Source organism: Theropithecus gelada, chromosome 4 (assembly GCF_003255815.1).
Source record: "Theropithecus gelada isolate Dixy chromosome 4, Tgel_1.0, whole genome shotgun sequence".
NCBI lineage: Eukaryota > Metazoa > Chordata > Mammalia > Primates > Cercopithecidae > Theropithecus > Theropithecus gelada.
In genome coordinates, this window is record NC_037671.1 from 46,064,163 (window position 1) to 46,077,440 (window position 13,278).

The 13,278-nt window shown below is 48.1% G+C and overlaps 1 pseudogene; it reads right to left on the bottom strand.

Moving 5' to 3' along the window:
* Window positions 1-12,207: 12,207 nt before the first annotated feature.
* Window positions 12,208-12,979, bottom strand: LOC112623805 (annotated as a pseudogene).
* Between the last annotated feature and the right edge of the window lie 299 nt (window positions 12,980-13,278).

Here is a 13,278-nt window from a genome sequence, read left to right on the forward strand (position 1 = left end):
GGAGGTTGCAGTGAGCCGAGATCATGCCACTGCACCCCAGCCTGGGTGACAGAGTGAGATCTTGTCTTAAAAAAAGAAAGTTAAAAAAAGATATAGAAGCAGGAGGAAAGCACTGCAGATGGAAAATCAGGCTGTCCCCTAACCAACTGGCAATATACAACCAGATATTCGTGTTCTCTGTTTCTCCATCTGTAAAGAGTCCCGTCTGGTTCTAGAATTCAGCTTCCATAAACAGGCCCATCATTGGTCCCTAGAGTGGTGCAAGTTCAGTGTGTAGCCTCCTCCCTGCTCTGCTGTTCTTCAGGTCTCACCCGCTTTTATCCTCAGCAATCCCCTCAAAGCCGATAAGCCCCAAAGCCACAGCAATACTCTTTTGAGCTCTAGCCTTTAGTATCCAACTGCCTACAGAAGTTTCTGTCTGGTTCTTCTGAAGGAGCTTAAATTCACAGTGTCTAGGTAAGGGCATCACCACCTTCTTCTTCTTCTTTTTTTTTTTTTTTTGAGATGGACTCTCACTTTGTCACCTAGGCTGGAGTGCAGTGTCAGGATCTCAGATCACTGCAACCTCCGCCTCCCAGGTTCAAGTGATTCTTCTGCCTCAGCCTCCCAAGCAGCTGGGACCACAGGCATGCGCCACCACGCCTGGCTAATTTTTTTGTATTTTTAGTAGAGATGGGGTTTCACCATATTGGCCAAGCTGGTCTCTAACTCCTTACCTCGTGATCCACCTGCCTCGGCCTCCCAAAGTGCTGGGATTACAGGTGTGAGCCACTGTGCCCAGTCGGCCATTACCACCTTCCTAATAAATGCCATCCCTGATGTTGGTCTCCTGGTCACTCACAGAGTCATCATCAACTGCCCTCCCCTCAATTTTCACAGTTTTCGCACATTTCATAAATTTCAAAGTTACTTCATTATTTCCCCCTCTTCCTTGCTGTTTCAATTCCTGCCACCTTCTAGTACCTTGGTTTTCCCATTGCCTTCAGGCTCCCCACCTCCAATCTGCTCTACTACTATGGTTTAACCTTCCTTCTTTCCTTCCTTCCTTCCTTCCTTCCTTCCTTCCTTCCTTCCTTCCTTCCTTCCTTCCTTCCTTCCTTCCTTCCTTCCTTCTTTCCTTCCTTTCTCTTTCTTTTTCTTTCTTTCTCTCTTCTTTTCTTTCTTTCTCCTTCCTTCCTTCTTTCTTCCTTTCTTTCTTTCTGTTTTTTTTTGTCTTTTTTTTTTTTTTAAGACTGAGTCTTGCTCTGTCACCCAGGCTAGAGTGCAGTGGCACAATCTCAGCTCACTGCAAACTTCACCTCCCGTGTTCAAGTGATTCTCATGCCTCAGCCTCCTGAGGAGCTGGGACTACAGGCGTGCACCACCATGCCCAGCTAATTTTTGTATTTTTGGTAGAGATGGGGTTTCACCATGTTGGTCAGGCTGGTCTCAAACTCCTGACCTCAGGCGATCCGCCTGCCTCGGCCTCCCAAAGTGCTGGGATTACATGCATGAGCCACCGTGCCTGGCCTCGGTCTAATTTTTCTTAACACCCTTGGTCACTTTCCTGCTTAATGACTTCTCACTGCCTACCATTGGCCTTTATAAGGCTTACTTCTGGTGCAGTCTTGGTCTTCTCCCCAAAGGTAATGAATCAGAACCCGTAATGGTGGGGCTCTGAATTTGTATTTTTAGGGAATGCTTCTCCTAGAAGACTAAAAGTCTGAGACCTGCTGATCAAAGTGACTAAAGTCCTAGCTCCTGACCTTAATATATGGGGCCTTTCGAGATGTTGCATTCCCTACCTTTCCCACTTTTTCTCCCCTCCTCTCCCACACAGACCCTAAGAACCCCCTCCGTGCTCATTTTCCTTCCATCCATTACTCATCTGCCAGTCAAGCCTCCGCTTCCTTCAGTCTTGGCCTGAGTCTTGCCTTCTTTGTCAGGACTCCATCTGATCTCTCTACAGATTCTCTCTTTCCTTCTTGCCACCCCAGAGCTGGTCTGCTTTTATCTCTGGCTGCTTGATTACATGCTCTTCCACATTGGCCAGGTCATTATGGGTTGTAAGTGGCAATCACCCCAGCTTGTAGAAGGACATTTATTATCTCTTACAACCAATCCAGGATGGGCAGAGTTCAGTGGGGCTTCAGGGCAACTGCAGCCAGAGCTGCCAGCACCTTCAGGCTCTTCGTCTCCTTCTCTCTCTCTGCATTTTCACTTCATTCACTCATTATTATTTCCCCATGGGACTGCCAGTGGTTTCTGGCCTGGAGACAGAGGTTGAGACATTAGTATTGGCAGGCCCCAATTGACCTATACGGAGAAAGTGCAGGAAACGAAAAAGAAGGGGCGTTTTTCTCCAAAGAAGGGGAAAAGGGAAAGTGCTGAGCAGGAAAACTAATGTGTTCACCACTGTGTTAGTTAGGAGTTAGCTCAGCTACGCATGACAGGAAATGCAAAATAGCAGTGGCTTAAACAGATGGCAAAGGACTCTGGAAGTAGTCAGAGATCCACACTCCTTCCAGCTTGTTGCCCTGCCCCCTCATAGTCCTAAATGCTTGTTTTAGCTCCAGTCATCATGCCTATATCCTCCATAGAGCAGAAAGGAGAACCAACCTGCCATCCTTTAAAGACACCTCCTAGAAATTGTACCCACTATGACATATCCATTTGCTAGAACTTATTTATATGGCTATGCTGAGCTGCCAGGGCTTCTGGGAATAGCCTTTATTCTGGGCAGGCGTATGGAAGTGGAAGGCCTGGGGGCCCTAGAGTTGTTGCTGACCAGTTGGGTCAGATTGGGCCAGTCCATTCACCTCTCTGAGCCTCAGTTTCTCTTCTTGCAAGAAATGGTGTCCTGGGAGTCACCTGTGAGATGGGCTGAAGGTGGGCCCTGATCTAGCAGTAGGATTGGTAGGAGCTCCATCAAAAGGCCTGATCTGAATCCTCAGGAAACCCCCAGGTCCTCCTATAAATTCCCAGCCCCACCTGGAGGGTGCTGTGGGCATCACCAGAAGGCCAGGAGATCACTTGGGCCCCAGGCCAGGGACAGGCATGTGAGAGGGGGACCACCTTAGGATTCAGCTGGCACCGGCCCCTGGTAAATGCCACTGCCCAGAATGGTTCTCCTCGAAATCCTGGGAAGGGCTGGGGGGAAAGGAGTTTCACAGAGTGGTGGCAGGAGAGGGAGAAAGGAGATGGCTGAAGAGGCCTGGGGAGTCCCTGGTGATGTGAAGGGTAGGGGACCTGTGCTTCTAGCACTGGGTCTGTCTCTGATGGGCGGTGGCACCCCAGGCTCATCCCCAGACTGCTCTGGGCTGGAGTGACCTCAGTGTAGAGTGAAAGGCTGGGTAAAGGAGGCTGTGAGCCGGCTTCCAACTTTATGATTTTGTCACTGGAGAGCTAAAGTACTTTCTTAGCGTCTCCATCCCTGGGGCCGGGCGGGCACAGAGTGGGAGGTGGAGCCAGGGGAATGCAGCTTCCTCTTCCCTTTCTCAGCCTGCTCCTGCCATTACTGCCAGCGCCACTGCAGCCCTCCAGGAAGACTGTGCTTAGGTGGGGGTGGCAGGGGGTACAGGGCGTGAGAAGGCTGGAGGGCAGGCAGGACAGGGGCAGTCACAACACTCCTTCATTAATATTGTTCATGACTTGAGTAAACCTCTGAGTGAACTTTGGATTTGATGGTTTCAGGGTGAATTTATTAAAGTTGAAGCTATTCATATTCAAATAATATAAACTAGATTTTGCTTGGTACATGGGTACTCATGCCCACGTGGTATGTGTTCCACAGACAGCTCATGTGTGCGTGTGTGTGTTTGTGTGTGTGTGTGTGAAAGAGAGAGCTGTCATAACTCAATATTTGGAAAAATGCCACGCTTTTCCCTTTGCTTACAGTTTCCTTTTGACCCCACAGAAGATTTTTTTCTTTTTCTTTTTTTTTTTAAGCTCTATGAGCAGCTATCCAGAGAAGATTTTCTGATGCATTTGTCACTAGGAGTTGCCAGGTCATGGAACGTGAGAACCCAGGGGAGGAAGTGGAGCCAGCCTCTCTGCTCACTCCTACTGGGTCATTGGGAGGCAACTGGCCAGAACGGAGGGAGAGAGAGAATGTTTCTTTGCCTTTTTTTTTTTTTAAGCCTATCTGACCTTTTAAAGGGACTTGTGCCCTGCTGCCTTCCTCTCAGAAACTGCATGCAGGTTTGAATTAAGGCAGGGAGGGGGATGGGGGAACATGGACCATTAGGGAGGTATCCAGCTCACTGCTTCCAGGCTAGGTTGGTCCCCAGATCTCTGTCGGGGTCCAGGCTCAGGGCCATTCCATCACCTTAGATACCAGGGGTGTGTCTGAGGTGATGGAATGTTGCTGAAAACCTGTATATTTCATCTGCCTCAGGCCCCTGAGTCTCTGAGATCTGAGGGTCTCTGATGGGTGGGCTCACCTCTCATTCTTACACCAGTTCTGGAAGGCAGGAAAGGGCAGGCAGAGGGGGTTCCTCTTTTTGGAATGAACCCCCCTACTCCCACTAGCTCCAGAGAGGACAAGTGACTTGTCCAAAGTGACCCAGCAAGTCAGAGACAGAGTCCTAGTCAATCAAATGATCTGACTTCAATCCCAAATAGAGGGATTGCATTTGCTCTCTGGTTGGGAGGAAGGGGTTTCTTGGGGGGCAGGATACTCCTGTTGTCCTATTCATTGTCACCTGCCGAGACTGAGCAGAACCTGCTCTGCCCCCTCAAACCTGGGTATGTCCAAAGAGCAGATGGTGGGGAAAGAGCAGAATGGGGAAAGAGGGAGGGAGAGGCCAGGACAGGGGGAGGCTGAAAGCGAGGAAAGGGCTTGGGGACAAAGGGAGCTGGAGAATGAGCAAACGAAGTCTTGGAAAACTACTTGTGTCCCCTTCCCGGCCTCCCTGCTTGCCTTCTCCACTGGAGACAGTCATTTAGAATAATGAGTCATAATTTGATTACATTATCTTCCAGCCTCGCAAGGTAAACAAGGATCTCTCCTGGAAGGAAGGAACGGGGTGGCCCAGGCTTCTGGCAGACTCTGTGGGCCTGGCCTGGGGTTTTCCCCTCCTAAAGTTGTCCCTCTCTTCTTGAGTGTGCTTGAAACACACGTCTGGGTGGCTTCAGCCCCTGTGTTCCACTAACATTTACATTCTCTTTGTGTCTTCTGTCCGACCCCTTGCTCCCCTCCCTGGTAATGTCCTTGCCCTGAAGCCTGCACACCGTGTAAATATTTAAACCCATCTATTATTTCCTGTTTATTATCAGTATAAATCCTGAGTTCATTCATTGAGCATCTGTCCCCTGGTATCTATCTCAGAATGGGAGGCCTGAAGCCAGGGCCATATGTCCGCCCTTTTCTAGAAGTACAGAGTCACTCAGGGCAGCTGGATTGCTAATTTTGTCTTTTATTTATTTTATTTCTTTCTCCAATTTAAAAATTGTGGTAAAATATGCATAACACAAATTTTGCCATCTTAACCTTTTTTTTTTTTTTTTTTTTTTGAGATGGAGTTTTACTCTTGTTGCCTAGGCTGGAGTGCAATGGCACAATCTTGGCTCACTGCAACCTCCATCTCCCGGGTTCAAGCGATTCTCCTAACTCAGCCTCCCAAGTAGCTGGGATTACAGGCATGTACCACCATGCCTGGCTAATTTTTTTGTGTTTTTAGTAGAGATGGGGTTTCTCAATGGTGGTCAGGCTCATCCTGAACTCCCGACCTCAGGGAATCTACTGGCCTTGGCCTCCCAAAGTGCTGGGATTACTGGCGTGAGCCACTGCGCCCAGCCCATCTTAACCATTTTTAAGTGTATAGCTCCAGTAGTATTAAATAAATTCACACGGCTGGGCACCATGGCTCACACCTGTAATCCCAGCACTTTGGGAGGCCAAGGCGGGTGGATCACCTGAGGTCAGGAGTTTGAGACCAGCCTGACCAACATGGTGAAACCCTGTCTCCACTAAAAATACAAAACATTGGCTGGATACAGTGGCTTATGCCTTTAATTCCAGCACTTCGAGAGGCCGAGGTGGGAGGATCACAAGGTCAAGAGATCGAGACCATTGTGGCCAACATGGTGAAACCCCGTTTCTACTAAAAACACAAAAATTAGCTGGACATGGTGACACGCACCTATAATCCCAGCTACTTGGGAGGCTGAGGCTGGAGAATTGCTTGAACCTGGGAGGCCGAGGTTGCAGTTAGCCAATATTGCGCCACTGCACTCCAGCTTGACGATAGAGCAATAATCCGTCTCAAAATATATATATATATAAATAAATAAAAATAAAAAAATAGCTGGGCGTGGTAGCGGGTGCCTGTAATCCCAGCTACTCAGGAGGCTGAGGCATGAGAATTGCTTGAACCCGGGAGGGAGAGGTTGCAGCGAGCCGAGATTGCGCCACTGCACTCCAGCCTGGGTGACAAAGTGAGACTTCATCTCAAAAAAAAAAAAAAAAAAAGAATACATGCATTCATATTGTTGGGCAGCCATCCCCACCTTCTATCTCCAGTATTCTGTTCATCTTATAAAACTGAAACTCTGCATTAATTTATACGAATTCCCCATTCCCTCTTCTTCCCCTTCCTCTGGCACCAACCTTTCGCTTTCTGTCTCTGGATTTGACAACTCTAGGTGCCTCATATAAGTGGAATCATACAGTATTTGTCTTTTTGTAACCGGTTTATTTCACTTAGCATGATGTCCTCAGGTTCATCCATGTTGCAGCAAGTGTCAGAATTCCCTTCCTTTTTTTTTTTTTTCCTGAGGCAGGGTCTCACTTTGTCCCCCAGGCTGAATGGAGTGCAGTGGCATGATCTCACTCACTACAGCCTCCACCTCTGGACTTCAAGTGATCCTCCTGCCTCAGTCCCCGAAGTAACTGGGACTATAGGCTTATGCCACCATGTCTGGTTACTTTTTGTATTTTTTTTTTTTTTTTGAGACGGAGTCTTGCTCTGTTGCCCAGGCTGGAGCGCAGTGGCACAATCTCAGCTCACTGCAATCTCCACCTCCTGGGTTCATGCCATTCTCCTGCCTCAGCCTCCTGAGTAGCTGGGACTACAGGCACCCGCCACCACGCCCGGCTAATTTTTTGTATTTTTAGTAGAGACGGGGTTTCACCATGTTAACCAGGATGGTCTCAATCTCCTGACCTTGTGATCCGCCCACCTCAGCCTCCCAAATAGCTGGGATTACAGGCGTGAGCCACAGTGCGTGGCCTACTTTTTGTATTTTTTTTTGTAGAGATGGGGTTTTGCCATGTTGCCCAGGCTGGTCTCAAACTCCTGAGCTCAAGTGATCCACCCACCTTGGCCTCCCAAAGTGCTGGGATTACAGGTGTGGGCCACTGTGGCTGGCCATTCTCTTCCTTTTTAAGGTTATATTCCATTGCATGGACAAACCACATTTCGCTTATGTGTACTTGGGTTGCTTCTGCCTTTTAGCTGTTGTGAATAAGCTGCTATGAACGTAGGTGTACAAACCGGCTTTCATTTTATTATTATTTTATATATATATAAATTTTTTTTTTTTTTTTGAGATGGAGTCTCGCTCTGTTGCCCAGGCTGGAGTGCAGTGGTGCGATCTCGGCTCACTGCAACCTCTGCCTCCTGGGTTCACGCCATTCTCCTGTCTCAGCCTCCCGAGTAGCTGGGACTACAGGCACCCACCACCATGCCCGGCTATTTTTTTGTGTTTTTAGTAGAGATGGGGTTTCACCTTGTTAGCCAGGATGGTCTCGATCTCCTGACCTTGTGATCTGCCCACCTCAGCCTCCCAAAGTGCTGGGATTACAGGCGTGAGCCACTGCTCCCGGCCCATTTTATTATTATTAAAGCCTACTTTTTATTGATTGCTTATTACATGCTCAGGACCGTGTAGACTTAATCACTAAATTGTCACAAGTATCTCCTAGGTGGCAAACATTCTCTCCGTTTTATGAATGAAGAAATTGAGGCTCTGAGAAGCCAATTCATTTGTCCAAGATGAGGAAAGGGGAGAGCCAGAATGAGCACCTGCTTCTGTTCTTTAACCACCCTTTCACTGCATTGTGTTGATGATGGACATGAAGATAGGGTCCAGGGTATGTTGCCTGCAACATCTCCCTCCCCTCCCCAACAGAAAGGGCAGACTCTTCCCCTGACCATCTGCCCAGTGAGATTGGGAGTGAATCCGTCCTGCCTGGATGATTCCATCAGCGAGTGTTCTCATTCCTGGCTGCTCATCAGCATCAACCAGGGAACTAAAAGATGATGCCCTGGCCTCTCCCCGGAGTTAAACAGAACAGTTGAATTGAGCTCTCTCAGGGCTGGAGCCCAGGCAGCAGCATTTTTTGAAAGCTCCTTAAATGGTTCTGTGTGCAGCCAGGGTTGAGAACCACTGGGCTAGAGGAGAGGGGAGCGAGACTACAGGAGAACTGGTTCCCCGTCCAGCCTCTTTGACTTTCCCTGTGAACTGCTCCACCACTTTCCCAAGAGTGGCATTTGGCTATGAATGCCTTGAATCCCGTGACTCAGAACCCCTGGAGTGCCTCCCTTCTCTTCCTCCAGAGGTTCTGTTTGGGATGTGTGTGTGTGTGTGTGTGTGTGTGTGTGTTCCCTGTGTGACCTAGGGCCTGGATGGACCTATCTACATGAGCCAGACCCTACAATGAAAACAAGTTGCTGACGGGCCTCAGGCCGCCAGAAATGAATTTCCGTCACCTCGCAATCAGGGGTGAGGGAACTGAGGGGGAGGGCAGGGGTCAGTGCGTCATCAGAGGGTGGAGAAAGGAGGAGGGGAGTACACAGGCCCCACAGGGCGGGGTCAGGGAAATTAGCCTCTGTGCCTGCCCCAGCTCTTTTGCCTGTGACTGTGGCACAACTCCCGTGGTGTTTTGCCCCAAGCTCCACCCGTCCCGAGTCTCCCTGAGCTCTGGTTAAATCCAGGGTAGTGTCCAAGCCTGGAGAATTTCCAGGCTGGGCTCTGCCCTAAGGCATCCAGCCTCTGGAGCTGCTTGAATGGGGGCACGTTGGGATGAGGGGGATCTGTTAGCCTGTCCTGGGGATCTTCCTCCAAGCCAGCCTTAAGTCAAGACCTCTAAGGTCCATGTGGGACTGGCAGCCTGCCAGCTCAGTGCCTACAGCAACATGGAGGAAGGGGCTGGGAGTGCAGAAGAAGACCTACCTTGGGCACTGGAGGATGGGGGTTCAGCCACTGCTCTGCTGTGTGCCCCTATGCAATCACTTCTCTCTGCGCCATGACATCTCCATGTGCGTTAATTATAAAGGATTTGGGCCAGATCCCTAGTTCTCAAATTCAGTTGCACTTTGGAATCTTCTGGGGAGCTTTGAAAACTACCATTGATGATTTCATCCTCCAGAGATGCTGATTTAATTGGTGTAGTTTGTGGCCTGAGCATCAGGAGTTTTAGAAGATACCCAAGTGAGTCTAATTTAAGGCCATGTCCCAGAAAACTACTTCCTAACCACAGATGCATCATGGCACCCATAGAACATGATAATATTTGAACAGCACACTGTTTCTTAGTTGCTCTGTGCCTCAGTTTCCTCATCTGTACAAGGGGGATAATAATAGAACTTACTTGGTAGGGTTGTTGTGAAGATTATATGAGCTAATGCACAAAGGCATTGAGAGGAGCACCTGGCAAGTAGTAAAATGCTCAATAAATGTGAACTGTTTTTATTAATTACCCTCTGGCTCTGCTCCAGATCTGGCCCAACTTCCACCCTCTGCCTTATCTCTCCATGTCCACACACCTCACCAAAGCGACTCAACCTGGTAAACATTTACTAGGGGTCCTCTGTGTGAACCATGCTGTGCCAGGTGTTGAAGAAGGGATGGGGTGCATTTGGAACCACCTATGAAGCCGGGGACCCAGAGATGCATAAAACAGGTTTTTGCTCTCAAGACTCACAATCCAGGCCGGAAGAGGCAAGCATGGAAACAGACCTGGCAGAAACACTCCAGGGATGTTTAATACGGAGGATACTGTCACTCTTTCTGCTTTCTAGGGACATGGCATGATTCCTCTTGGGGAAATGATTCTTTTGTGGGAAAATCACAGCAATGGGCCCTTTGTGCGAAAAAGGCATGGCTTGACTGTGTGAAGGTGAAATCAAGAGAGTGATAATTTTGCATAAGATGTGAGGAAGCTGGCCTCTATCTCTGAGACAACTGGCCAGAGAGGAGGGCAGATGGGGCCCTCGGAAGAGGGCCAGTGGGTGAGGACGACCATTAAAGAAATCTCCAGGCAGAATTAAGCCACATCTTGATTTTTAAAAGGTATTATTTTTGTTTGTAGTGGTATATTTTCATATTTTAATTTTTTTTTTGAGACGGAGTCTCACTCTGTTGCCCAGGCTGGAGTGCAGTAGCGTGATCTCAACTCACTCCAACCTCTGCCTCCCGGGTTCAAGTGATTCTCCTGCTTCAGCCTTCTGAGTAGCTGGGATTACAGGCACGCCACCACGCCCGGCTAATTTTTGTATTTTTAGTAGAGACAGGGTTTCACCATGTTGGTCAGGCTGGTCTCGAACTCCCGACCTCGTGATCCACCCACCTTGGCCTCCCAAAGTGCTGGGATTACAGGCGTGAGCCACCAAGCCTGGCCTTTTAAAATTTTAAGAGTGTGAAAGTATATATAATGAAAAGTCTCTCTCCCCGTCTCTCCTCACCAGATTCTTATGTGGTTTCCCAGAGCTATTCTAGGTATACACAGCAAATGTATATCAACATGTTTTCCCTTCCCCCACTCCCACTCCCTCCCCCTTTCTTTGGTAAATATGCCATTCACAGTATTCTGCACCTAGCTTTGTATTTACTCAGCATTTGCTTGCACTGTATTTACTTAGTGAGCATACCATGAGCAGCAAGAGCTTCCTCATTATTTTTTCTGGTTTTTTTTTTTTTTTTTTTTTTTTTGAGACGGAGTCTTGCTCTGTCGCCCAGGCTGGAGTGCAGTGGCGCAATCTCGGCTCACTGCAAGCTCCGCCTCCCGGGTTCACGCCATTCTCCTGCCTCAGCCTCCCGAGTAGCTGGGACTACAGGCGCCCGCCACTGCACCCGGCTAATTTTTTCTATTTTTAGTAGAGACGGGGTTTCACCATGGTCTCGATCTCCTGACCTTGTGATCCACCCGCCTCGGCCTCCCAAAGTGCTGGGATTACAGGCGTGAGCCACCGCGCCCGGCTTTTTTTCTGGTTTTTTGTTTGTTTCTTTGTTTATTTTTGAGATGGATTCTCGCTCTGTCATCCAGGCTGGAGTGCAGTGGCATGATCTCAGCTCTTCTGCAAACTTTTCCGCTTCCCAGGTTCAAGCAATTCTCCTGCCTCAGCCTCCTGAGTAGCTGGGATTACAGGTGTGCTGCCACCATGCCTGGCTAATTTTTGTATTTTTAATAGAGACGAGGTTTCGCCATGTTGGCCAGACTGGTCTCAAACTCCTGACCGCAGGTGATCTGCCTGCCTTGGCATCCCAAAGTGCTGGAATTGCAGGCATTAGCCGCTGCACCTGGCCTCTGTTTTTGTTTTTTAATGTGTCAGTATTTTATACTGCTAAATGTACGTACTTTATAGAAAAGCACAATCCTGTGGTTTTTAAATAACAACAGGGAAATGGTTTAACATACTAGGGTTGGTTTGCCTAAGCCATTGCTTTTAAAAAAATGGTTTCACTGGACCAGGTGCAGTGGCTCATGCCTGTAATTCCAGCAATTTGGGAGGCCGAAGTGGGAGGATTGCTTGAGGCCACGACTGTGAGGCTACAGTGAGCTATGATCATGCCACTGCACTCCAGCCTGGGTGACAGAGGGAGACCCTGCCTCAGAAAGAAAAGAAAAAAAAAATGCTTTCACTGTACATAATATATGTGTGAAGTGACCATAAATACTAGAAACGTCTAGAAATACTAGAACTATATTTCAGAAGAATGTAATTTCATATTTATTGAGTATAAAAGTTTCTTTTTTTTTTTTTTTTCTGAGACAGAGTCTCAGAGTGCAGATCTTGGCTTACTGCAACCTCTGCCTCCTGGGCTCAGGCAACCCTTCTGCCCCAGCCTCCTGAGTAGCTGGGACTACAGGCATGCACCATCACGCCCAGCTAGTAGTTTAAAAATTTTGTGCACAGTGTAACAAACACAGTTTTTACAAATCTGCTTTGAAAGTGTGGTGGTCATTTCTTCAGCTTTCATACTATTTTCTTCATCCATTGCATTTTAAATTTCTTTGTGTCTGGTAATAGCTCAGTTCATCTAGTCCTGGAGTCTAGCTCCAGTCAGCCCATTTTTACCTGTTTGGTGAGGACTACAGAGCCTGCTTCCTCTTCCATTACTGTCGTTAAGATTCCTGTTGCCAGATGTTCCTCCTCTCCAGTAAGGTCAGCTATGAGCAAAGTGTCATCAAACATGGCAAAGGAAGTTGCAGCTGGGTGAGTTCTAGTATTCAAGTAACTTCTTTTAACTTCTGCTAAAATAGTCTCTTTCTAGCAACTTCAGGCAACTGTACATGTTAAAAAAGCGGCTTACAAAGCAAATGTGCAGGCATCCAAAATGTTTCCATAATAGGCAAATGAGATCATAGCATAGAATTCAAGCATACTTTCCTGGAGAAATGCATAAATTCCCTTTCTGAATTATCTGTGAATTTTCGGTGATATCTTCAGTGACCTGGCTAGCGGCTTGGGTCTCTTCTCCTGGAGGTCCAGACTGAAATCTCAAATGGAACACAAGGGTGGCAGAGCCACAGTGGGAGCCGCAGATCCTTTGTGAAAGCATCTGTGGGTGGTGCTGCAAACTCTGCTTTAACCCTACACATTACTGTAGTATTTCTCTGCTTCACTAAAGGAGAAACGACTGCGGTAGTAATTGAAACTGTGTTAACAGTCGTGGTTCTGAATTCACCAAGTTCTCTTTCATCAGGAAGGCAGATCTCTTTCAGAGATCTCCTGTAATATACCAGAGGTTCCGTGGTTTTGAACCCAGCTACCATCTGCCCAGTGTCACCTGTCCCCTCATTATTATGATGTTTTACAGCCGCACAGTGTTCCACTATGTAGATGCACCAGGGTTTATTTACCCGGACTCCTGTTGTTTCCTTGGTGCTGAACTTGCCTCCTGCTCTGCGCTGCAGTTTCCCACCATACAGTGAACCTTGGGGAAAGTCTGATGCATAGATGTGGGCTTAGGGGCAGATGGCCATAAAGCAGAGGGCTTCCATGAGGAAAGGCTTGGGAGAATCCCCCTGGTTTAGCCCTCAGAGGCGCTGAGGAGGGCTTGGCACTTTCCACA